Genomic DNA, 23633 nt, shown 5'->3' with positions numbered 1-23633 from the left:
CCTCAGACTGTTCTAACCACTCCCAAAATGGCTTCCCCTTTTTATATCCTTCTTCTCTAGTGCTTCCCTGAGCTTCTTCCTCCACCCACACCCACTACATGGTTCTCCCTCTCTTGGTTCCCCCCACTCCAGCCAGGGTCAGGGCTCAGCAGCGCAGCAGTGCATCTTGCCCCTCCTACTGGTCTGGAGTAGTGTAGTGTTGGATGCAGGTGTTTGGGTCCCGGGCAGTACTCCATCCTTACCTGAGAGTGGGGTTCCACACCTCTGGGTAAGATTCAATACCTCTGTGGTGACTGAACCCACAGGGGTGCCACACGTGGATGGCCAGAGGACAGAGAGGAGGAGGAGGAGAGCATGGTCAGTCATCCTCTTGGTGAGGACACAGAAGTTTTGCCTGTTAGCAGTCTGGCACGCATGGCTGAGTTTATGTTACGCTGCCTTTCCCATGACCCTCGCGTATTCAAAATTTTGGATGACAGTCATTACTGGTTGGTGACAGTTCTAGACACACGCTACAAGGAGAACTTTATATCTCTTATTCCTGAGGTGGACAGGTCTACAAAAATGGGGCTGTACCAGAAGGCCCTTGTTGTGGAACTATTAAAAAAATTCCCATCTGAAAACGCTGGCGGCAGAGGTCACAGTTCGTTGGAAAACCAAGGACTACAGGTGAGAGAGACACAACTTCAATCCAGCAGAGGCAGGGGAACACTTTCAAAGTTCTGGGAGAATTTTCTCAGCCCCTCCCATCGCACAAGCCCTGAGGCGCGGGGTACTCTCACAAGGAGTGCAAAGTTTAGGAAGATGCTGAGGGAGTACCTTGCCAACTTTACCAACGTCCTCCATGATTCCTCTGTGCCTTATAATTATTGGGTATCCAAGCTGGATACGTGGAATGAACTGGCTCTCTATGCCTTGGAGGTCCTGGCATGCCCTGCCGCCAGCGTTTTATCAGAGAGAGGTTTTAGGGCCACTGGTGGAATTATAACTGATAAGAGCATCTGAAAATGCTGACAGGCTGACTCATAAAAATGAACAAGGGCTGGATTGGGCCAGACTTCTCAACACCACCGAATGATAGTAGCGTAACATAAACTCAAATCCAGTGTCTTTTTTTGGGAGGTGTATTCCCATGCACCTCTTGACAGCCACACATGGGTATACGCTTGCTGATTTTGGCTATTTTCTCTTGTCATCCTCCTTCTCCTCATCCTCCACCACCATATCACTGGGGTGACCGTGATCTGTGATGCAACTCCCACATAATTTTTTTAAAGGGTGTTTATGATGCTCGTAAAAAAAATTTTTATACAGTATATTCATGTATACCCTCCAGGGGTAAATGTTTGTCAGCCCATACACTTAGTGCATGGGCATTACAAGTATAGGAGGCCCTCCTCCACATCTCTTCCAAGGGGCATTGGAGTGCCTCCAAATTTTGGCAACCCTTGCATTCACTGCATAGGCAAACTCAATGGCAGACCTACTTCCTAATAATGGGAACATTGTTTTAAGGAGTCCCTCTGACCTCCACGTTTCTTCCAAGGGGCATTGGAGTGCCTTCAAATTTTTGGCAACCCTTGCATTTACTGCATAGGCAAACACAATGGGAGACCTACTTCCTAATAATGGGAACATTGTTTTCAGGAGGCCCTATGACTTCCACGTCTCTTCCAAGGGGCATTGGAGTGCCTCCAAATTTTTGGCCACCCTTGCATTCACTGCATAGGCAAACACAATGGGAGACCCACTTCCTAATAATAGGAACATTGTTTTCAGGAGGCCCTTTGACCATGTCTTTTCCAAGGGGCATTGGAGTGCCTCCAAATTTTTGGCAACCCTTGCATTCACTGCATAGCCAAACACAATGGGAGACCTACTTCCTAATAATGGGAACATTGTTTTCAGGACACCTTCCTCTAAGTCTCTTCAAAGGGGTATTGCGGTGCGTCCAAATTTTCAAAGTCGTATTGGGGTGTGTCCAAATTTTGGGCAGCCCTGCCACTGACTGCATACGCAATAACAGTATAGGAGACCCACTCTTTAGTAATGGGAACAATAAAACATAGCCGGCTGATGGCTCTCTAAGAATAGTGAGGGCCGACTGCTGGCCCTTTAAGAATAGTAAAGGTCGCCTGATGGCCCTATAAAAATAGGCTTTGTGACTTTCAGAGTCCCTCCTTCATAAATTAAACATGATGTGTCTGATGATATCTCACACACCACATGGCCAGATAAGGTTGTAAAATGTTAAAATGACATTTCCCAGTGAATGCATTTGTCGTGGTTGAAAGCAATGCAAAAGTGCAAAAACACAACAAAAACGCTACGTGTGAACATAGCCCAAGGTGTGGAGGAGTATTTTTGGTTTTGACTATTCATTTTGCCTTATATACAAGTCATTACCCTGGAAAGGATGTTCCTTAACATATTTCCCAGGAAAATTCATTTTGAATTTTGTTTTTGTATATTTTATTGTGAGTCCGTTAAAGTGGCGTAATACCTCTGACAACGTTGTTGACAGCAGTGACCTGGGAGTCAGAAATGCTTCCAGGGGTCTATCCCATGCTGTCCCCATGTCATTTGAGCACTGTTCCCATCAATTTGGGCAATTTTTAGGCCCTCTGCAGACCGCCGGGGGGAGCCACCTAAAAAATGCTCGAGTTTCCCATAGACTTACATTGGGCTCGTTGCTCGGGTCGAGCACCCGAGTATTCCAATGTGCTCTACCCGAAAATCGAGCACCCGAGCATTTTAGTGCTCGCCCATCACTATTCTGTACCAAGTTCCATTTTTCTATTGTATCAAATACTTATTTCATGCAATAGAATGCCAATTAATTATGTAAAAATCATACAATGAGATTTTCTGGATTTTTTTCTAAGATTCTGTCTCTCACAGTTGAAGTGTGCTTACAATAAAAAATACAGACCTCTCCATTCTTTGTAGGTGGGAAAACTTACAAAATCATAGTGTATCAAATACTTATTTTCCCCACTGTAGATATATGCCCTCCATCCTGGTATATTTGTCCCTCATCCTGTTATATATGTCTCTCATCCTTGCCCCATCCTGGTACACATCTCCCCCATACTGGTATATTTCTACTGTAATACACAGTCCATATCCTTCATATAGCATAATGCACAGCCCATAGTTCTCCATATAGTATAATGCACAGCCCATAGTCCTCCATATAGTATACTGCACAGTCCATAGCCCTCCATATAATATAATGCACTCCATAGTTCTCCATATAATATAATGCGCCCTCCCTAGTCCTCAATACAGTATAATGCACCTCCATATTAGTATAATACACAGCCCATCTACTTTATATAATATAATGCACAACCCATAGTCCTCCATACAGTATAATGCACAGCCCATATCCTTCATATAATATAATGCACAGCCAACAGTCCTCCATACAGTATAATACAGAACCCATATCCTCCATATAATATAATGCACAGCCCGTATTCCACCATGCAGTATAATGCACAGCCCATAGTCATCCATGTAGTAGTATGGCCACTGTGCACTCACTGATTTAAAAATAAATAAATACTCATCTTCCCTGCGCTCCCCCACCAGACGGCATCCTCTTCTGAAGCTGACAGCTAACATCATCGTGCAAGTGACAGGAGAGCATGACGTCACTGCCATGCGTCCCCAGTCACATGCACGCCAATGTCAGCTGCTGGCCTCTGATTGTCCGGCAGCGTGTATTGCCACTCATAGACCTAATGGGTCTGTGTACCACAATAAACTTCAACTTGATGTGCGTCTGAGGACGTACATCTAGTTGATGTTTCTGCTGACATCGCATGGGCCCAGACGCTGTTGCAACCTCTGCCTCTGCGGCCATGGTCATTATGCCCCAGCACATTGCCAATCCTTACAATTCTAAATTCAGACGACTGTTGTAATACTTGGGCAAGTCACTTCCTCAAATCGTAGACAGGACTGGTTCAGTGTGGAGCTCTCTGTGCTTGTTTGACTCCTACTTACATGTACAGTACAGACCAAAAGTTTGGACACAACTTCTCATTTAAAGATTTTTCTGTATTTTCATGACTATGAAAATTGTACATTCACACTGAAGGCATCAAAACTATGAATTAACACATGTGGAATTACATACTTAAAAAAAAAAAGTGTGAAACAACTGAAAATATGTCTTATATTCTAGGTTCTTCAAAGTAGCCACCTTTTGCTTTGATGACTGCTTTGCACACTCTTGGCATTCTCTTGATGAGCTTCAAGAGGTAGTCACCGGAAATAGTTTTCACTTCACAGGTGTGCCCTGTCAGGTTTAATAAGTGGGATTTCTTGCCTTATAAATGGGGTTGGCACCATCAGTTGTGTTGTGCGGAAGTCAGGTGGATACACAGCTGATAGTCCTACTGAATAGACTGTTAGAATTTGTATTATGGCAAGAAAAAAGCAGCTAAGTAAAGAAAAACGAGTGGCCATCATTGCTTTAAGAAATGAAGGTCAGTAGGTCTGAAAAAATTGGACAAATTTTGAAAGTGTCCCCAAGTGCAGTTGCAAAAACAATCAAGCGCTACAAAGAAACTGGCTCACATGAGGACCGCCCCAGGAAAGGAAGACCAAGAGTCACCTCTGCTTCTGAGGATAAGTTTATCTGAGTCACCAGCCTCAGAAATCGCAGGTTAACAGCAGCTCAGATTAGAGACCAGGTCAATGCCACACAGAGTTCTAGCAGCAGACAACATTGAAGGCATACTGAACCAGCATGGCTACCACAGCATCTTGCAGCGGCATGCTATTCCATCCGGTTTGCGTTTAGTTGGACCATCATTTATTTTTCAACAGGACAATAACGCCAAACACACCTCCAAGCTGTGTAAGGGCAATTTGACCAAGAAGGAGAGTGATGGGGTGCTACGCCAGATGACCTGGCCTCCACAATCACCAGACCTGAACCCAATCGAGATGGTTTGGGGTGAGCTGGACCGCAGAGTGAAGGCAAAAGGGCCAACAAGTGCTAAGCATCTCAGGGAACTCCTTCAAGATTGTTGGAAGACCATTTCCGGTGACTATCTCTTGAAGCTCATCAAAAGAATGCAAAGAGTGTGCAAAGCAGTCATCAAAGCAAAAGGTGGCTACTTTGAAGAACCTAGAATATAAGACATATTTTCAGTTGTTTCACACTTTTTTTGTTAAGTATATAATTCCACATGTGTTAATTCATAGTTTTGATGCCTTCAGTGTGAATGTACAATTTTCATAGTCATGAAAATACAGAAAAATCTTTAAATGAGAAGATGTGTCCAAACGTTTGGTCTGTACTGTACTAGTCTAGCTCATAAATTAGACCAGACTAGAGCATCCTGAGATTCTTTTTAACACTGACCAGAAGTCTTTGTGAAAAATAGCTCATTTGAACTAGTGCAAAGGCTAATATTGGGTACCGTGCCACACATGCATGATACCTTTTAATAAATATTTTTTACAAGTAAGTCAGTATTCTATTTAAACAGGTGGTTTTTCAATATGATTAACAATTTTAGCTTTCAATGTATTATCAGAGCAGTCAGTGTATAATATAAATCTGTATGGATAAAGGAGCCCACGTGAGCCCAATGGTGGTTATTTATCTCAGCAAAATATGTCTAAATGCCTTCAACCTACACAAGGTATTCTCCCCTTTGTCAAACACGCTTTGAATAACTCATTTTATGAACTCCAGTGATTATGAGCCTCCTTCTCATTGTCACTTTCTATCATATAATATGTGGGAGCCTGGCTATTTTATTCCTGATGGCTTCTTTTTTATTGTACGAAAGAGCCCACTGTGTCACTTCGTTGATTGCTTCCAAAACTTCCCTCTCCAGACATCATTATATGGCCTCTTAAAAAGGTCTAATCAGCCATTTAAACATATCCACCTCATTTTATTCTCTGAGATGGGTCTCAAGCTGCCCCTATGGAAAGGCCATTTTCTGTTAATGGCCAAAAACTGCTCTTTTAGTGAGTATATAACCTTAGATACGTACTATAAAGCTCTATTTTCCTAGTTAATAGAAAGTATTACTCTAGTCCGTTGCTTTTAAAGGACTTGGTAATGGCTTAATGACTTTTCACACTATTAAAATTAAGGTGTTGCTAATAAATTTAACTTTTATGGACATAAATCAATACATCTGCTTATTCAGCTGCTACAACTTACTTTTGAGTGGATTGTACTCCTGTGATTAAACGATATCTCTATTCACTGGTTGTAATAGTCTTGTTAATGGAATATTAACTATGAGAATCCCATCAGCGAATGCTTGTGGCAAATTTTCAATTACTACAGAAAATTGTTACTTGATTCTCAAGTTACAATTATACTATTCAAGAATAGTACTGAAATAAGAAAATAAAAGCTCTTCCTGGTGTGATAACTTCTCAAAGGAATATAACCACAAAAAGGGGGTTTCTAGGTTCTCACATGTAGATATTGATTTGTGGATACAAAACCGATTATAGTATGTAGTAATCCTCTGTTTCGTTACCACTTCATCATTCTGAGGTCCATTTGTTGAATAAAGAACTTGATAGAACACCTTGTCCAACTAGACCTTCATGTTGTATCAAAAGGACCTGTCAGATCTCCACCAGTACTTGCTCCTGCGATGTCTGCTTTTGTCACAAGGCACACCGTATTCATTCTTGGTAAATAAACCAAGCAGTTTGGTAGCAGGGAAGTGTCTATTTTCCTGCTCCATTTAGTCACTCCAGGTGTTGGTGATGACTGTGGTTAATCACCTGCAATGCTCAGGTATAGTATAAAAGGTCAGAGTCCACAACAGGAGAGCTCTCTCTCTGTGCTTGGGAAAACTGCTGTGAGTAAAGTAATTGTTTGGTTAGGAACTGTTCACTAGGCTCAGCTCTGGTGAGTCAGGATTTCACTGTTTAGTTAGTGTCCAACTGGCTTAAGATTTTGTATAATTTTTATTTTGTTTTGCTGGTGTGTGGAACCAATAAAGCTTGTTGTTGGCCAGTTGTACCAAACCTCGTGTGAACTGTGCCTTGGAGTGCCTAAAGCGCCCAGAAGATGACGATCCCATTCCGTAATCCTGTCACATTATATAGAGAGAGCGAGATAAATATATGTGTATATATATATGTATAGTTCTATATATAGATATATATACATATATATATATTGTAGGAAAGCAGGAAATAAAGTCCTGCATGGGAGATATCTGCCACCGAGGTGGCTAGCCTCAGTGATGTAAGTACCAAAGGTGAAGGCTCCAACAATAATAGGTAAGCTAAGGTTAAATCCCTAGGACTAAAGGTCCTGATCAAGTGCACCTGGATAGCTATGACTAGAACCAGGCCATGTGTTCACTGGTGAGTCAGCTGGAGAAGCTGATCAGAGTGGGTTGTGTTGGACCTGGAAGAGATGGAATCTCTCTTTGAGAGAGACTGCACTGGCCGTGTTCACCAAACTGCAGGGATCACTCGTTGCTATGGACAACAGCTGTTTTGTGTGACTGAAATAAGACTAATTTAGCCGTCTCTGTGTAGCCAGGTTCTGTAGTGTTTAGTTAGTACCTGGACAAGGTTAAAGATTTAATGTTTATGGTTTTGTTTTTGGTGCTGTGTAAACAGTGGAAATAAACATCATTCTGTTTTAAGATAAAAAAAAACTGACTTTGTGTTCCAAGTGTCCCAAGCGGCTACCCAAGACCATGAATCCCTACACTATATATACTGTATATAGTTTGCAACTATTTTTATAGTTACTTTGCAACTATTTTTATGACTCAAGAAAATGAAATTAAATATTAAGCAGCATTGCATATAGTGATTCAATATTTTCTATTGTTTAGAATCTACAACTCCTATGCAGATCAAGGTGACTCCACTGTAACAAACAGCAAACAAACCACGTGTAGTTTAATTCTAGAGTTGTACCCTCTTCCATCTGTAACCCACGTGAGTAAGAGACAAATGGAATGGAGCATGACTTCAGGATCAGACTACATATGGTTTACTTGTAGTGTGTTGCGATGGAAATGAATAGGTCCCAAAATGTGAGGAGATATTATTTAAACTTTATTACAAAGGGTTATACTGCGTGAGATTAGCTAAACTTCTGCTCATGACATTCAGAGCCTGGCCTTGTGCCTTCATTGGAGGTTTCACAGACACGCTGGATTCACTTGGTTTTTAAGTGATGGATTGATGGGTGAAATGGGCTTGTACTGGCAATGACAAGGATTAAAGTGGTGTTTCACTTTCAGCAAATAAAGCTTACCAATCATATACTGAAGTGTTATGTGTTTTGCTAAAATAATTTGTAAATCAATTCCTCATTCGTTACAGCAAAATTGGCCGTGCACCATAAATAGTAAAGAAGAGCAAATCTTTTGAACTTCAATTTGGCAGCTTTGCTGAATTTTTTCAAAATTTTTTGTTGAAATGGAAAGTATCGCAAAGCCTCCAATTACCATGAAAAGACACATGTGACACTATGAGGTCTCCTAGGACTGGATCCAACCCCTTTCAAGCCATAGTAATGTCAAAGAGATCTGAACATACATGGTTATGAGTAGATGGATGGTGACCAGTGGTAACAAACAACCTCTTCTTCACACATTAATCTTCTTCACTACTTCTGTATTGTCACACACAATAGTTTTATAGTTTCTTAAGCTTTTTTAATGGTTTTCTCTCCCTATCACTATTGGTAAGCTGTGACGTCCTATCGCTATTCAGATTCACCACAAAATTGCTGCTACATTTCCTGTTTCTACTTTTACTTGGGCTAAAATTGTCCCTTCTGATTGGCTGTGCTACACTATGTGATGTGATAGCTTAAAGGCATTATGGAGAAGCCAAAGGGCTGACGTGAGCCTTTTATAGCTGATGTAGTCTTCTGCAATATGTCAAATGGTAGTAGCTATTTTAGGAGTTTCACACAAAGGGAATCACAAATTTTTCACATTCATTAGGTAAAGTGAATTACTAAAAATGTAACAAAAATTTGTTTCACATACAGTAAATCAATTTGCTTATCGCTAATAGCTGTCATTCAAATAATAATTCAGCTGACATCCCTCCCAACCCCCTTTTATACATGCATGCTTGTTTTCATTGAGGAGACTGAAGCAAACTGATGCCTGTCACTTTTGGTTTGGGCTTATCTGCTGTGTGAAACAAAATGTTGGGTTTGGACGAAATAAGTCTAATGTCTGTAGGAACCTTTGCAATGCAATTTGACAGACCTCTCTTTGATAATTAGTCTTGCATCTTAGATTTAATCCTATTGAAGTTAACAGTAACTTACTGGCAGCAAGCAATAAGCTATGATATAATGAAGAATTAGTATATACAGTAAATGACCTATGTCTTCAGAAAACCTAAGGTGAGGAGTATATCACAAAGCAAAATGTCGAAGATATTATCACAAAATTTCTATGGCTCTGCATGAGTAAGAGTGATGGACTGTTCTGCTGCATTCCTACTCTTGAAGACAACACCCGCGTTATGTGTACAATGTTATGTGGTTTCATATGTAATTTGAATAGTGATGTGCATCTTTCATATTGTGAGATGGTAATGTACAGCATATAAGAATATCAAGTGTTCATGTACAATGTGAGTAGTGAATAGTGCAGGGTAATCTCAGGGTTAGACTTAGGGTAGTATAAGTATTGTTCATACAGTTAAGTGGCTTAGCAACAGCATAGGACATAAGATAAGGACAATAGGTTTAGTCTATAGGATAGGATATAGTTAAAGGATAGAACTAGGTCAGTGGGTGGGGACTAATGTTAGTGAAGAGTGGGCACTTTCTGGTAGTAGGTCAGATAGGAAAGTGCCATGACAAGGTCAAGTTCAGGTGCAGTGGGCTGCTAGGGCCAGGATGTGCCAGCCGTTGGAAGCAGTGGAAAGCCCTACTGGAATTCCGAACAGAATCTCCTGTCGCATCCGGAGCCCAAGGTCTGGTATAGGGTCTGCCGGGCACATCGTGTCCTCTGGCGTACAGTGGAAGATGGACAGAAACCCGTATAGACGTAAGGTAAAAAATCCCAGGTGCACTGCTGAAGTCGACAGGAAATCCCTGAGGCTAATGGAGTCAATGGGCTTAGGGACTGTCCTGGACAAATGAATGGTAGGGCTGAAGATGCATTGTACTTAGAAAGTAAGAAACATGAAGGTCTGTGCCCTATCCCACATGTTAGACCCTGATGAACTTGAAATGACCAGTAAACATTTTCTTGTTGCAATGAAAATGTGTGCAGCGCCCCCTGAGATTGGAGGCCTGGAGGCCTGGAGACAGTGGAGGCCCACGGCCTACAATTGAGTGTGATGCACCCCACACCTGACAGCACACTGGGACTGGGACACTGTTTTCCTGTAAAGTGCCAGAGCATAACCTGACAGCAGATCAGTCGTGACTACCACTCTTGGCCACTTTACTCATATTTACATTGGTCCTTTCCTGTCAGTGTGGCACTCTAGGGGTCCGGTTGCCACAGTGGCATTGCCTCCCTCACAAGGAGTGATGCCATGCCTGGAAGCAAGGAGGGGTCCTCTAATCAGGTTTACCAGCATACAACACTTTCCTGGCTCCAGACCAGAAATGGGAGCTCCTACCCTTAGCAACTGGAATCTGGAGGCGGGGTTAGTAAGAGTGGGTTGAGAGGAGTTGAAGACAGGAGAGCGACGAGGAAGGACCTGGGGAAGGGAGCTGTGTACAAGCTCGCCCCAGAGGAGAGAAGCACAAGTGAACCCGACACCGGAGTCCGTGGTTGTGGGGCACTGAAGGCCCAGCAGCAGAATCTGGAGGGCAGGATACTGCAGGTCTCCTGGCCCCACCAGACACCCGGCGGCACAGCAGCACCATAGGGCCCAGTACTGCCGCGTGGAAGTGACGCTTGAGGAAGGCCCGAGCTGCCTGCCATATGGGTGAGGAAAAAGACATTTTTACTCAGGGGCGAGGGCCGCAGCATTGCTTCAAGCAGCAGGGCCAAAGAGAATAGCGCAGAGGGAAGGCCTACAACTCCACCTGTCGAGGTGGATTCCCAACTTGCTTCCAGGCCACCTGGACCTCCTCTACCAGCTAGTACTCATGCCCCGGTCTGCTCTGCCAAACAGCAAGTAAAGCTAAGAGGAAACCGCCATTAATGTGTTGTCTGTTTATTACATGCGCCCTTAGCCCTGCACGACAATTTCCCTGCCGACAGCATTTACTATTCAAATCATCTCCACTGCCCCGGAGGTCTGCCTGTGGAGAGCTGAACCAACTCTGCTGCGTCACCATCAGCTCCAGGGGATCTGCACTGCAGTGGCGGCCCCATATAGCCGCATACCACAGGTGGCGTCACGAACTTTATCTCTAAAAACTTTATTCCCCTGTTACTTTCCCTTTAATTGACTGCCCTGGGTCACGGACCGGGTCACTGCCATCGTGACATCCTCCAGCACCGACCGGCCCGGCTACTGAGTACCCCACAGCCTAGGGGGCGTGTCATCAGTCTGCCATTGTTTTTTGATGGTCAGAGAAGTTTAGCATGCTACACTATTCTATTCAGTAAAATTATAAAATAGTTCTGATCCTGATGTTTTTCACAATGGGTCTTAAGAATTGCAATGGCACAGTGGTTAGAACTGTTACCATGCATTACTGTGGTCTTGGGTTTTAAAGGATTGTTCTTAAGTTGTCTCTTGAGCAGCACAGAGCTTTCAGGTCTCTTTCACTTCCTGGTTTCAGAGGGGAGGACACTCCTCTTTGAGTGAGTCAGCAGCAGAACTGTAGTATTAGTAGAACTATAAAGCTCAGCACTAGCTCTCTGTAACACATTCAGCTGTAAATGATTTGTTCTACGCTGTCTACACTGCTATCACATTTACAAATAGAGTTAACAGGGCATTTGATTAAGCTCATGGCTCAGAACAGTGAGAGCAATGGAGAAGTGCTCTGGGAGAAGTCAATGTGTGGGGCTCCTGATTTAGCAAGATTTTTAACAGCAGCTTGTCAGGAGCTGAGGGAGTGGGGGAGGAAGGTGAGCAGATAACTGCTTTATAGAGATCAGTGGGCTACAGAAAGGTAACTGGAATGTTAAGATATTGCCCTTCTCCTGGAATATAACTGTAAGAGGGTGGACAAGGAGTCCTGTTCCCCTCAAGAAGACATTGTGGCAAGCGTGCTGTAAGTTATTTTTGTATGTGGTGATATTTCTGCTTATAATATAAGAAAATATATTTATCCCTATGGCTGTTGTCTGTGTCAGGTTTCTGCAGTGTTAAATGCGAGGTCAGCCCATGGAGGAGAGGAAGAAAAGGTGGCCCTTTAGGGGACCCAGTAGAAAGGTTTTGGAGATATAGGAAGTAAGTAGTCAGTCAGAGTATCTAACTAAATAACTAAAGCAATTTAATAACTTAAAAATACTCCTTCAATCAAATCTAGGGCAACAACTACTGCATACTAATTGACTAATTGGATTCTTATAAAATCAGTCCTAGTATATGATTGGCAATGAGTAAACCTTTGGAAAGTAACATTTTAATCAATATCTCACTGAACACAAGAACAATTTCCAAAATTTTGACATGACTGAGTTTCTTAGAACATTTTTTAATCCATAACATGACAGTATGGTTAATAGTATAATTTTTATTACAACATTTTTTTTATGACCTCCATGAATTTTAAGAACAGTACCAATTCTTCTAGACATGGAATGAACAAGTTGGCAACATATTGCTACTGTTTTCCATTATTCAAGAACGACCTATTTTAGAGCTTGGATGCTGGATGGAGGGTGATGCTCAACTTGTCTCTTCAGAATTCCCTATAGGTGTTCGATTGGGATCAGATAAGGAGACATACAGAGCCGCTAAATCACTTTCACCCTGTTCGTCTTCAGAAATGCAACATTTGCCTTACATGTGTTTTAGGGCATGGAGCGATGGTAACTTATTCTCTTTCAATAAAGAGCAGTACATCTGTGAATTCATGATATCATCAATGAAATGTAGCTCCCCAACACCATGCATGCAGCTCCACCTAAAGACACTGTCATCACAATGTTTCACTGTAGGCATCAAGCATTTATTTTGTACTCCACACCTTTGCGACACCATACAGTTTTAAAACCATCAGTTCCAAAAACATTTACCTTGGTCTCATCACTCCAGAGTATAAAGTCCCAGCAGGGGTATACACAGAAATCATGGGGCCCCATAGAAAAAGTTCTAATTGCCCCCCCTCAAAATAAATAATTACCAGGATGATCTCCCCATCTTGAATCTCTCCACATTAGCCTCCACATGCATAGTATAATGACCCTACTATACCCCACCTCAACTCCTAAGACAAAGTATGGTGACCTCAACACAGTTTGATCCCCCAACTGTGACCCCCACACAGTCCTCCATGCAGTATAGTGGGCCTTGTGAGGCAGTGAGGGGAATCATATATGAGGGTTGGTATCTGTCCCTCAGGATGCGCATAGAAGCATACTAAACCCACTGGAGAGCATTGTAATAACAGCCACAGTTGTGGTTACAATGCAAAATAAAAGAAAGTGTGGATTTGGTCAAACTATTTGACCAAGTCAGATTTAAGAAATGGTCCTCCATAGAATATAATGCATGGTCCTCCATACAATATAATGCACCCCTCATTTTCCTCCATACTCTATTATGGCCACCAGTCACTGATTTAAAAAAAATAAATACAAAACTCACCTCTCCTCATTGCACCTGATGCTCCGGTCTCCTGAGCTTGTGGTGTGAAGCGCTGCACATCTCAGTACAGTGGGTGCACTGCCCCAGAGCAGTCACGTGGCCTGCCGCCATTGGCGGCATGTGACTAGAGGGGGGCCTGGTGTGAGCGCTGACACAAGGCCCCCACGGCTCACGGGCCCCATAGCAGTCGCGTGGCCTGCTGCCATTGGCGGTACGTGACTGAGTCCCAGTAGTCTTCATATTTTAAGCATAGGCCCTGGCAAATTGTAGGTGAGTTTTTTTGTGCATGGGCTTTAGGAGAGGCTTCCTTTGTAGATGACACCCATGCATACTTTTCTTCTGCAGTGTACACCGTATTGTGTCACGGGAAACACTCACCTGGTTGACTTTTTACTTCTTTAGCTAGCTGCATTGCAGTGATTTTCTTCAACTCTTCTCATGAGAAAACACATCTATTTCGGTTTTAACTTCCATGGTTGGCCAGGAAGTCTCTGTGAAATGATTGAAATTCCATCTTTGTTGCATTTTTGTATCACTTTTGCTACAGTATTCTTCCTGATAAGTAATGCTTTGCTGATCTTCTTGTAGCCTTCACCCTGGTTGTGTAAAGGAATTATTTTTTGTTCTCATCTCTTGTGACATTTCTCTTCCATGTGGTGCCATTGCTGGCAGCATGAAATGAGAAGGGATTTTTCTTTGTTAAGTAATGACCTTTTATAGTTAATTGTTTACTGGGCACCTGTTTAATGAATAATTAGACTTATCAGTGGTTGAATTCTTAATTAGAATTTTGTAGTCTAGACTTTGCTTTGCTCCTAACACTTTCATTGGGATATGCTAATTTTTGCCACATAGTCTTGAATGAATTTGTTAGGAAAATTACTTTTTTTGGGTATGACAAAACTTGTTTGCAATCAATGGCCCACATTTGTGGGAGTATTTTGTAATACGGTATCTCATAGTAAAATGTTGATTCTGAAACAAAACCATAGGTTTTCTGACAAATTTTTTGGGGTGTACTCGTTTATGCTGAGCTCTGTATATATTATGGCTCATGTAATAGAAACATAATGCCAGTTATTTCATAATTTCCTTTGCCTAAATAATTATTTCTGCTGTTGTTTAATCCCAGACTGCTATGCTGAATTTAATAAATCCTCTGACACATTCACATTTACTCAGTATGTTTGGGGCAGTTCATTTCTCTGAACACAGAATTGTTTTTCAGTTTGGAGTCTCCACCTGCCCTCTTACTCAAGAATAGTAAAGGTCATATGAAGACTGTGTAGGACAAGAATATGAAAAGCACGCCAGGGAATCTAGTTATAGAGCCCACTGTTGAGATAGGTAAATATTTTATATGAATCAGACATATTTTATGCGCTACAGAAACAATAATTTAAAGTCTGTAGGTGCTTGATGAAATGGTCGGAGTGAAGTTAAAAAGCTCAGTAAAAGTGATGAAGATATATTAGCATTGTGCGGCATCACGAAACACTGAAATGTGAAATTAATCCAGCATTACAACCATAATTGAGGTAGATGAAATGGATTGTTTCATATTAATGCTTACCTGTATCTGTAGTGGAGAACTATCAACTAATTATAGAAATATATCTGTATTCCTCCAAGGTCGACTACATAGGCTTGTACTGTCATAGGCAACTATTACTGATGTACTCTTCTCACAGTGCAGGAGACCTGGGTTTGATTCTGCTCCATGGTGTTACCTTCATTGAGGTTTTATGTTCTCTACTGTGTGCCTAGTATTCCTTTGGCCCACAGGTATTCTGTTTCATTACTGGTATCTAACAGTTCTTTGTGTACAAGGTAATAACTTATGCACCAAAAGATTTTACTATAACTCTTACTAAAGTATGGTCTACAGCAGACATCGTTCACGTTAGATGCATACAGTAAACACAGCATTTACACATTAGCATACCTCCCAACTTTTGAAGAACAGAAGAGGGACAAATCATGTGGCAAATTTTTGTCACCTCCCCGGTCACACCCTATTCCACACCCATTTACAATTTCTTTCTACCCCGGCAGGAGATGTCAGAGGAGCGGTGACAGTGAGGGAAATTCAGACGCCTGAGACTGCAGGGCATATGCCCATATCTGGGACTGTCCTGCCGTATCTGGGACAGTTGGGACTAGAGATGAGCAGTTCAATTCACAGGTCTCTGGGTCCAGCATGCAGGTTAGTGCTACCTGGCGGCTGGATGAGAGGCCACAAATCTCTTACCATATCGTGTTCCAGAAAGGGGCTGGAAGCAAGGGAAGCTGGATGGAAGCCCCACATGACCGGGATGGGCCACGAGGGTGGAATTTTTTGAGATAAAGGATCAGGATTGGGTATTAGAGCTGAGGGGCGGGCAGTTGGTGGAGGGAGGGTGAGTATATCAAGAAAAAGTGCGGGAAATTAGTCAGTCCGGCAGGGAAGTTACAGGAGAAAGTTCACCAAAAAAAAAAAAAAAAAAATTTTAATATCTGCTCACCCATTGTTCTGGACACTGACCGGGCGTAATGGAGACCGTGGAATCTCTGTTTAGCAGACTGTGGGATGCGGCTCGATCCAGGCGTGGAGGGTGGCTGGAGGCAAAGCTTTAAGGGTTGCTGCATGGCTCATCCGAGGAATCGGCGGCGGGGTCAGGAAGAAGGGCAAGGAGAACGCGGCCCCCCGAGAGGCTTTTGCCAGAGACTCCCACGTGCTGCAGACGCAGGCTGCGGAGCCCCTCATGGGACCCTGAGCCAGGTGAGCCTGGCGGCAGAACCCCCCTGCCGCTGCGCCCGCCGCTGCAGGAATCCGCCCAGCCGGCCTGTGGGCGCTTCCGTCAGCGGATCGCTAGCAGGGTCTGGACCGAGGGCCCCACCGGAAGTGCGGCCTGCTCCGGCGGCGCGCCGCAGTAATAGAGCCCGGGCCGCGCCAGAAGCAAGGCCCGCACTAGAGCCGCGTCACCAGTCCGGGGGCGTGGCTTCGCCGGAAGTTCGGCCCGCGTCACTTCCTGTACACGTGACCGGGCCGGACAGGAAGTTGTGGGGCAGCGATGACGCTGGCCCCCGTAAACAGGGCCAGCAGCGGTTCACGGCGGCGGACGGCCGTTATAAAAAAAAAAAAAAAAAAAAAAAAGAAGGGCCAGGAGGAGCAGCAGCGCGGCAGGCACACCTGGCGATGTACCAGTCGGGGTGCCTGCCAGTCAAATCGACAGTGGAGGACAGTATGGCGTTTTTCGGGCAGGCAGCGGCAGTTTGGAGACCTGTTGCCTGGCCCCAGTCACCGGAGTCACGGTAGCAGAGCGGCGGGGAGCAGCATGGAGCTGCCTGGCAGCCCCCCCCCCACAGATCAGCACAGACTGGGCTGGGGGGCCCAGGTCTAGAGGTCTTGCTGGATCACGGACGGCAGGAAGGATCGGTGCAGAAACGTGCAGCGGACGAGCTGCGGGGGCATCGGCACGTGCTCAGGTCCCCCCTGGTGACGAGGAGGCCAGGGGCGCGGGCCTTGAGCAACAGTGAGAGGGAGGATCGGAATACGGAGAGGATCAGGACGACCCAAGGAATCGGCAGGACTCAGGACGTACGGCTGGCGGGGACACAGCACCTGCGCAGCTCCGTGAGTATGCGTCTATGTTTGTTTTGTCACCCACTGGGTCTGTAGCGGATGGGGTAGGGGATAGGCAGTTGGCAGGGCCCTGTGGTGTAAATGTTAGGGGGAGGCGTGGTTAGATGTCGTGGGGCTCAGGGATAATTTGGCAAACATGTCACAAATTCTGGCTAGTTTAGGCACTGGTGAAGCCAGTGAGGCAGGGTTATCTCCGATGGGGGCTTGGTTACCCGGTCGACGTGTGGCGTCGCAGGTGGGGAGTGAATCGGCAAGGGCGGCGGTGTGTACTGAGGGGGACTTTAGGGGGGTATCGGTTTCTGTACAGACAGAAAAGGATAAAGTGGATGCCGTAAAACTGGATGATAGGGCGAAAGGGGAGGTATACGTGTGCTTTGAGGGGCAGCTGGGCACATTTAAAAAAATAAATAAATAAAGAGGTTAAAGAAAAAATTGGGTGGGATGAATTTGTAGAAATTTTTTCCCTACTTTCTCTTGAAAAGTTTAATTTGGACAAGGGAGAAAAGGACGACAGCAAAAAAAATAAATAAATAAAAAAATAATAATAATAATAAAATGGAGGAAGAAAAGCGTAGGTGGAGGTTCATTCCTCAGACGTTTGTTAATTGGTTGCAAGCTTTTGCAATAATGGCTAGTGTCATTGGGAAAAAAGCTCCGGATAATTCCTCAGGCTTATTTTGCTACCTGGATGCTATAGGGGAGGCTCATCGCACATAGGGGGGCCAGACATGGTTACGATACGACTAGCAATATCGGCAGAGGAAGGCAGTCCGCCCGGAGATTAGATGGGATCAAAGGACATCGGGTTGTGGCTGAAAGTTGTGACTCCGGTGAGGTATGGGCAGTCCTTTCACGGGAGCAGCGGTAGTGGGAACTAATCGGCAGGACACGGGGGAAGTAGTCAGAGTGCACAAAGAAGGAAGCGGGATCTTGCTGGCAATTTAATGATGGCCAGTGTAAGTACGGGAACTCCTGCAAATTTAAACATGTGTGCTCCCATTGCAACGGTATTTCACACGGAGCATCTAAATGCTTTAAGAAGGGTAATGGAAAAATGCCAATGGGTACCGGTCAAGGGGGTGACTCCGGTGAGGGTTCACGAGATGGCCCCCTTTCGAAGTAGGTATCCAGATCAGTTGAAGGCTAAGGCCATTTCAGATGGTCTTTTTTGGAAGGTTTTAGAATTCCTCCTCCTGATCATGAGGTCCCCTTTTCTCTTAAAAAAGTGATGTCGGCTTCCCTTCATCCGGAAGTGGTTAGCTTGAAACTGGCAAAGGAGGTGGAATTGGGCAGGATGGCTGGTCCGTTTCAGGATTTACCTAGCAGCAGGGTGATTGTTTTGCCGTTGGGGGTCGTGCCCAAAAAGAGGCTAATAAGTTTCATTTGATTCAGCATTTGTCATACCCTAAGGGGTTTTTTCGGTGAATGATGGCATTGCTCAGGAATTATGTTCGGTGGATTATTCAGCATTCGATGCGGCGGTGGGATGGGTGTGGAGATATGGGCCAGGATCGTTGCTAGATAAAACTGATATGGAATCGGCATTTGGATTGCTGTCAGTACATCCGGATAGCTTCCCATTGTTAGGTTGTTTTTGGAAAGGGGAATACTACGTGGACAGGTGTTTGCATATGGGCTACGCAATTACGTGTTCCCAGTTTGAAACGTTTAGTACCTTTTTGGAATGGGTGGTGAGGGACCTGGCATCAGTTCAGTCGGTCATTCATTATTTGGATGACATTTTGTTTATAGGCCCTCAGCAATCGTTGTTGTGTAGGACTTTGTTAGGAACTATGGTGTGGGTAGCGGAGCATTTTTGGCATACCTTTGGCAGGAAATTTAAAAAAAAAAAAAAAAAAAAAACAGAGGGACCTTGCACCTTGTTAATTTTTTGGGCATCCTAATTGATACGGAGAGGATGTAGTGTCGGTTACCTGATGATAAATTGAGTTTGCTCAAGCAGGAGGTCGATAGAGTCAGGAGGTTGCGTAAGGTGACGCTGAAGGAGCTCCAATCCCTGTTAGGTCATTTGAATTTCGCATGCAGCATTATGCCAATGGGCAGGATATTTTGTCGCGGGTTGGCAAGGGCGACAGCAGGAGTGCGCGCCCTCCATCATTTCATTCGTTTAAATAAGGATCACAAGGAGGATTTGAAGGTTTGGAAAATGTTTTTTGGAAAATTATAATGGCAGGTCGTTAATTCAGCACGAGTTTTTGAGCAGTCGTGATTGTGAGATTTTTTACAGATACTGCAGGAGGTGCTGGTGTAAAAATTCTTTCGCAGATGCCTTGTCTCGTTTTCAGTGGGATCGTTTTTCGGGCGCTAGCACCAGAGGCGGAGGATGTGGGACAGGAATGCCCTTCGCATTTGTGGCAGCTGGTTATGGAGGAGTGGGGACGTTTAATACGAGAGTCCATTACGAGGCAGACCTGGTCCTCATACGAGGCATCGTGGCGAGTATGGAAATGTTGGATAATGCAGTGGGGTTTGGTGGAGAATGTCGGTGATGGGGAGACGGCGGTGTTCTTTCTTGTAGGTAGGGCAGCGGAGATTGGATGGTCTGTTTCAAAAGTGGGGATAAGAGATGTTACAAAGTCCTTTTTAGTGTAGCAAGCACTTAGGGGCTTTAGGAGAGGAGTTAAGGTGCTGGATAAAAGAAGACCGGTGACTTTTAAAATCTTGGAACGTTTGGGTTTAGTGTTAGACGAAACTTGTTGTTCAGTTGTGAAGCTACATTGTTTAGGTTAACCTTTTCGTTAGCGTTTTTTGGTGCGCTGAGATTGTCTGAATCGGTGGCACCAAGTAGACTGGCAATTTTGGCCTGGGCGAGTGGGTTCCTTATTATGTCATGAAAATGGGGACTTTTCTTAAATAGCAGTATTTAAGAAAGGAGTTTGGGAGTTGGGGCTTTCGCCCGGAGGTGTACGGGTCACATTCTTTTAGAATTGGCGCGGCGTCAGAAGCCAATGGCTTGGGCTTAGGCAAGGATGTGACAAAGCGGATAGGGAGGTGGAGTTCTGATCGTTATTTGTCCTTTGTGCGGCATTAGGTACAGGGGGCTGAGGTTTGTTTTTCATCTTGTTAAGTATTGAATACATTGTGGTTGTTTGTTGCAGATGGTGTCCCATTGTTAGCGTGGATTCTGGGACATTCCTTCGTCCACTGGGGGTGTTGTGAGCGGACGGGAGGCCAGACGGTAGGCAGTTGGGTTTTAGGAGAGAGCAAGTTGTGGTTCGGTGGCTCGTCTCCAGAGGCATGGTATGGAGAAGGGTGCTGCCTGAATTTCATAAGGCAGCCCGTTTGGTTCGGACGCTGGATATTTTGGTGGTGCATATGGGGGGGAATGACTTAGGGGCTCGCCCGGTCAGGGAACTGATAAGGGACATTCGATTTAATTTTTAAGGTTATGGACAACCTTTCCTGTGGTGTTGACGGTCTGGTCTGACATTGTGCCAAAAAAAAAAAAAAAAAGGTGGAGGGAGGCTAGATCTTTGAAGGGGATTAATAGGGTGAGAGTGAGGTTAAATAGAGCCATATCAGCCTTTGTGTCCAGGAACGGGGGAGTAAGCGTTCGACATTTTGAACTCGAGGCGGGAGTTGGAAATTTTTGGGCAAATGATGGTGTACATTTGAATTACATTGGTACCGATTTGTGGGCATTGGTTATACAGGAGGGGAATGAGAGGGCTTTGGCGATTTTTTGGGGCACTCACGAGCCTGAGGTGGTCAGGGCTGTTCGTTTGTGGCGGGGGGTGGGGTTCTTGGAGTTGGCACAGAAGTGTCGGTGGGAATAATTTGGTTAAAATTACAGCCAATTGGTTAATTGAGCGGGGTGATCTGGCATTTGGTTTTTGGGCTCTGGACGGGGTTTTACCCTGGGAGCTTTTGGTGCCCTTGAGCTGGTGATGGACGGCTGAGGGTAATATGGTGGTTCCAGTTCGGTTTAATTTATGCCAGATCTAATTTTTAACTCCAAGAACCCTCCCTTCTTATTTATTTATAACACTGTTAATGTGTTAATGTTGTTTGTTAATAAAATGGCCGCTGTGGCCAAATTTATCCAAAGAAATTACAGGTGCAGTGTTTTTATTTGTGGGAAAAGGTGAGTGCTGGAAAATGGGAGGAACAGGTTAAACGGTGGAACCCGGGTTGGCCGTACACGGTCATGACGCAGCTATTGATCAGCAAGGGCTGGCGCAACGTCATCTCTGCTTCCTGCTCATCTCTAGTTGGGATCTGTGGATTTATTTTTTATTCATTCATTCACAGTCGAAGCAGCCAGAACTTTCTCATCTTCATGTAGCTTCACTATACAACATCTGACTTTTTTTGTTGTCTGTAAAGCCGTGTTCACATGTAGCATAAATACTGTGGTTTTGTTTTCTGCAGGTGTCTTCACCGAACTACACAATAAAAATCTTCTCTGGTTATTGCACTTTTGCTGCATTTTTATTCCTATTCCCCCTTATTTGATGCGTTTTTAGTGCAGATGTGAAGCTGCGTTTTAAGTGCTTTTTATGGTACAGAAAAGCTTTGATTCTGCACTTAAAAAAAGTAACTGCAGTTTTTTTACATGCGTTTTTAGGCTCCACATAGAAGACAAGAGAAAAAAGCACCAAAACCACACAGTTCACCAGCTGTTTTGATTCACAGTGGGCCCAGTTTTCATGAAATCACATCCACTTTGCTTGGATAGTTAAACATAGCAGAATTTCTGTGCAAAAAAGCAGAAAATATACAGCATTTACACTACATGTGAACACGGTCTAAATGTCTAAGCAAAGTGGATGTGATTTCATGAAATATCCGCCCTCGGTGTTTCTAAAGACGCTGCTGTACTCTACGGTTTTGGTGCTTTTTTCTCTATAGGCTTCTATGTGGAGCAAGAAAAAATGCAAGAAACAAGAAAAAAGGCGGTTACATTTTTAAGCTCTTCTGTAGTATTAAAAAAAACATTAAAAATGCATATTCACATCTGCACCAAAAACATATCAAATATGGGTGAACATGCATAAAAGAAGCAAAGCAAACTCCACAATAAACAGAGAAGATTGTTATTGCATCATGTGGTGCAGACACCTGCAGAAAACGTGCTGGAAAAAAGCAATAGACATAAAAAACAACATTTACGCAACGTGTGAACATGGCCTAAGCATTATATTTTTATAAGTTTTTCTCTATTAAACCCATATAAAAATGTATCAATCAAGCCATTTTATTACGCCACTTACCGATTCTCGTAAATCTTTTGATCGCTGTGTTGTGCGGGTCTTTACAATTACAGGGACAGAAAATATTCCCATGTTATTTGCTGATTTGTGATGTTTATTATTTTTTAAAAAAGCAAATTAAAACTGACATTATTATAATTGCTTTTCATTATTTTTTAGTAATTTTATAGGAAGAAAAAAATCTCTTTATTCTCCCTCAAGAATACAGAGACATAAAAATACACTGCTACGTACAGGTGTATTTCTTTATAATTTGCCTGTGGCGGTCAGAGCCTGCAATACAGATCAGGTATACAAAATTCTCCCTGTGACATCACCAGAGCCTGTGGTACAGTAGCTTTAGCTCCTTCCTGTAATGTTGAAGATTGTGGTTCAAGACCTAGGGAGACTCACAAAAAAAGGACATTTTTGTAATTCTTTTTTATTATTTTTAGTAGTTTTATAGGAGCAAAAACATCTGACTTTTTCTTCACCTCAGTATACAAGAGCAAAGAAATACACTGCTGTATACAGTGTACATGTATATTCTGCTTCTGGGTTCACTGCCTGCAATACATCTCAAGATTATCAAATTCCCCTATGTTTATCATTATGTACTGTGGTGCCTAGCTAGAGCTTCTGCCTAAGAACATGGAGATGTGAGTTTGAGTCCTGGGAAGACCTGTTCAAAGGAGAAAAAGTATGAATATTAGAAATTAATTTATGCCAGTGCTAACAGATGCAGCCCCACCCCTAGAGGAGGAGGAGCTACAGATGAAGACATGGAGAGAGAGGTGAGTAATAGAAGGTGGGATTGGGTCCCGCACTCTGAGGGGCCCGCCTGGAGATACGCTATGTTTAACTGTAATAGTGTGCCGATACAGTTAAACTGTGCGGCAGAGCAGGGAGACACAATCTCCTTGCACTGCTGCTATGGCCCCCTCACAAGTTCAACTGTATTGGCATCTGCCGATATAGTTGAAAGCGATGAAGGAGGGAGCGTCAGCTGACGCTTCCTTGGCATCTGACGTCTGAGCGCGATGACGCTACTAAGTAGCGTCCTCTACGCTGAG

This window comes from Phyllobates terribilis, unplaced genomic scaffold, assembly GCF_046119375.1.
Source record: "Phyllobates terribilis strain yellow unplaced genomic scaffold, ASM4611937v1 Scaffold_2__4_contigs__length_985480577, whole genome shotgun sequence".
In the NCBI taxonomy this organism is placed as follows: Eukaryota; Metazoa; Chordata; class Amphibia; order Anura; family Dendrobatidae; genus Phyllobates; species Phyllobates terribilis.
Note: the sequence above shows the minus strand (reverse complement) of the source record.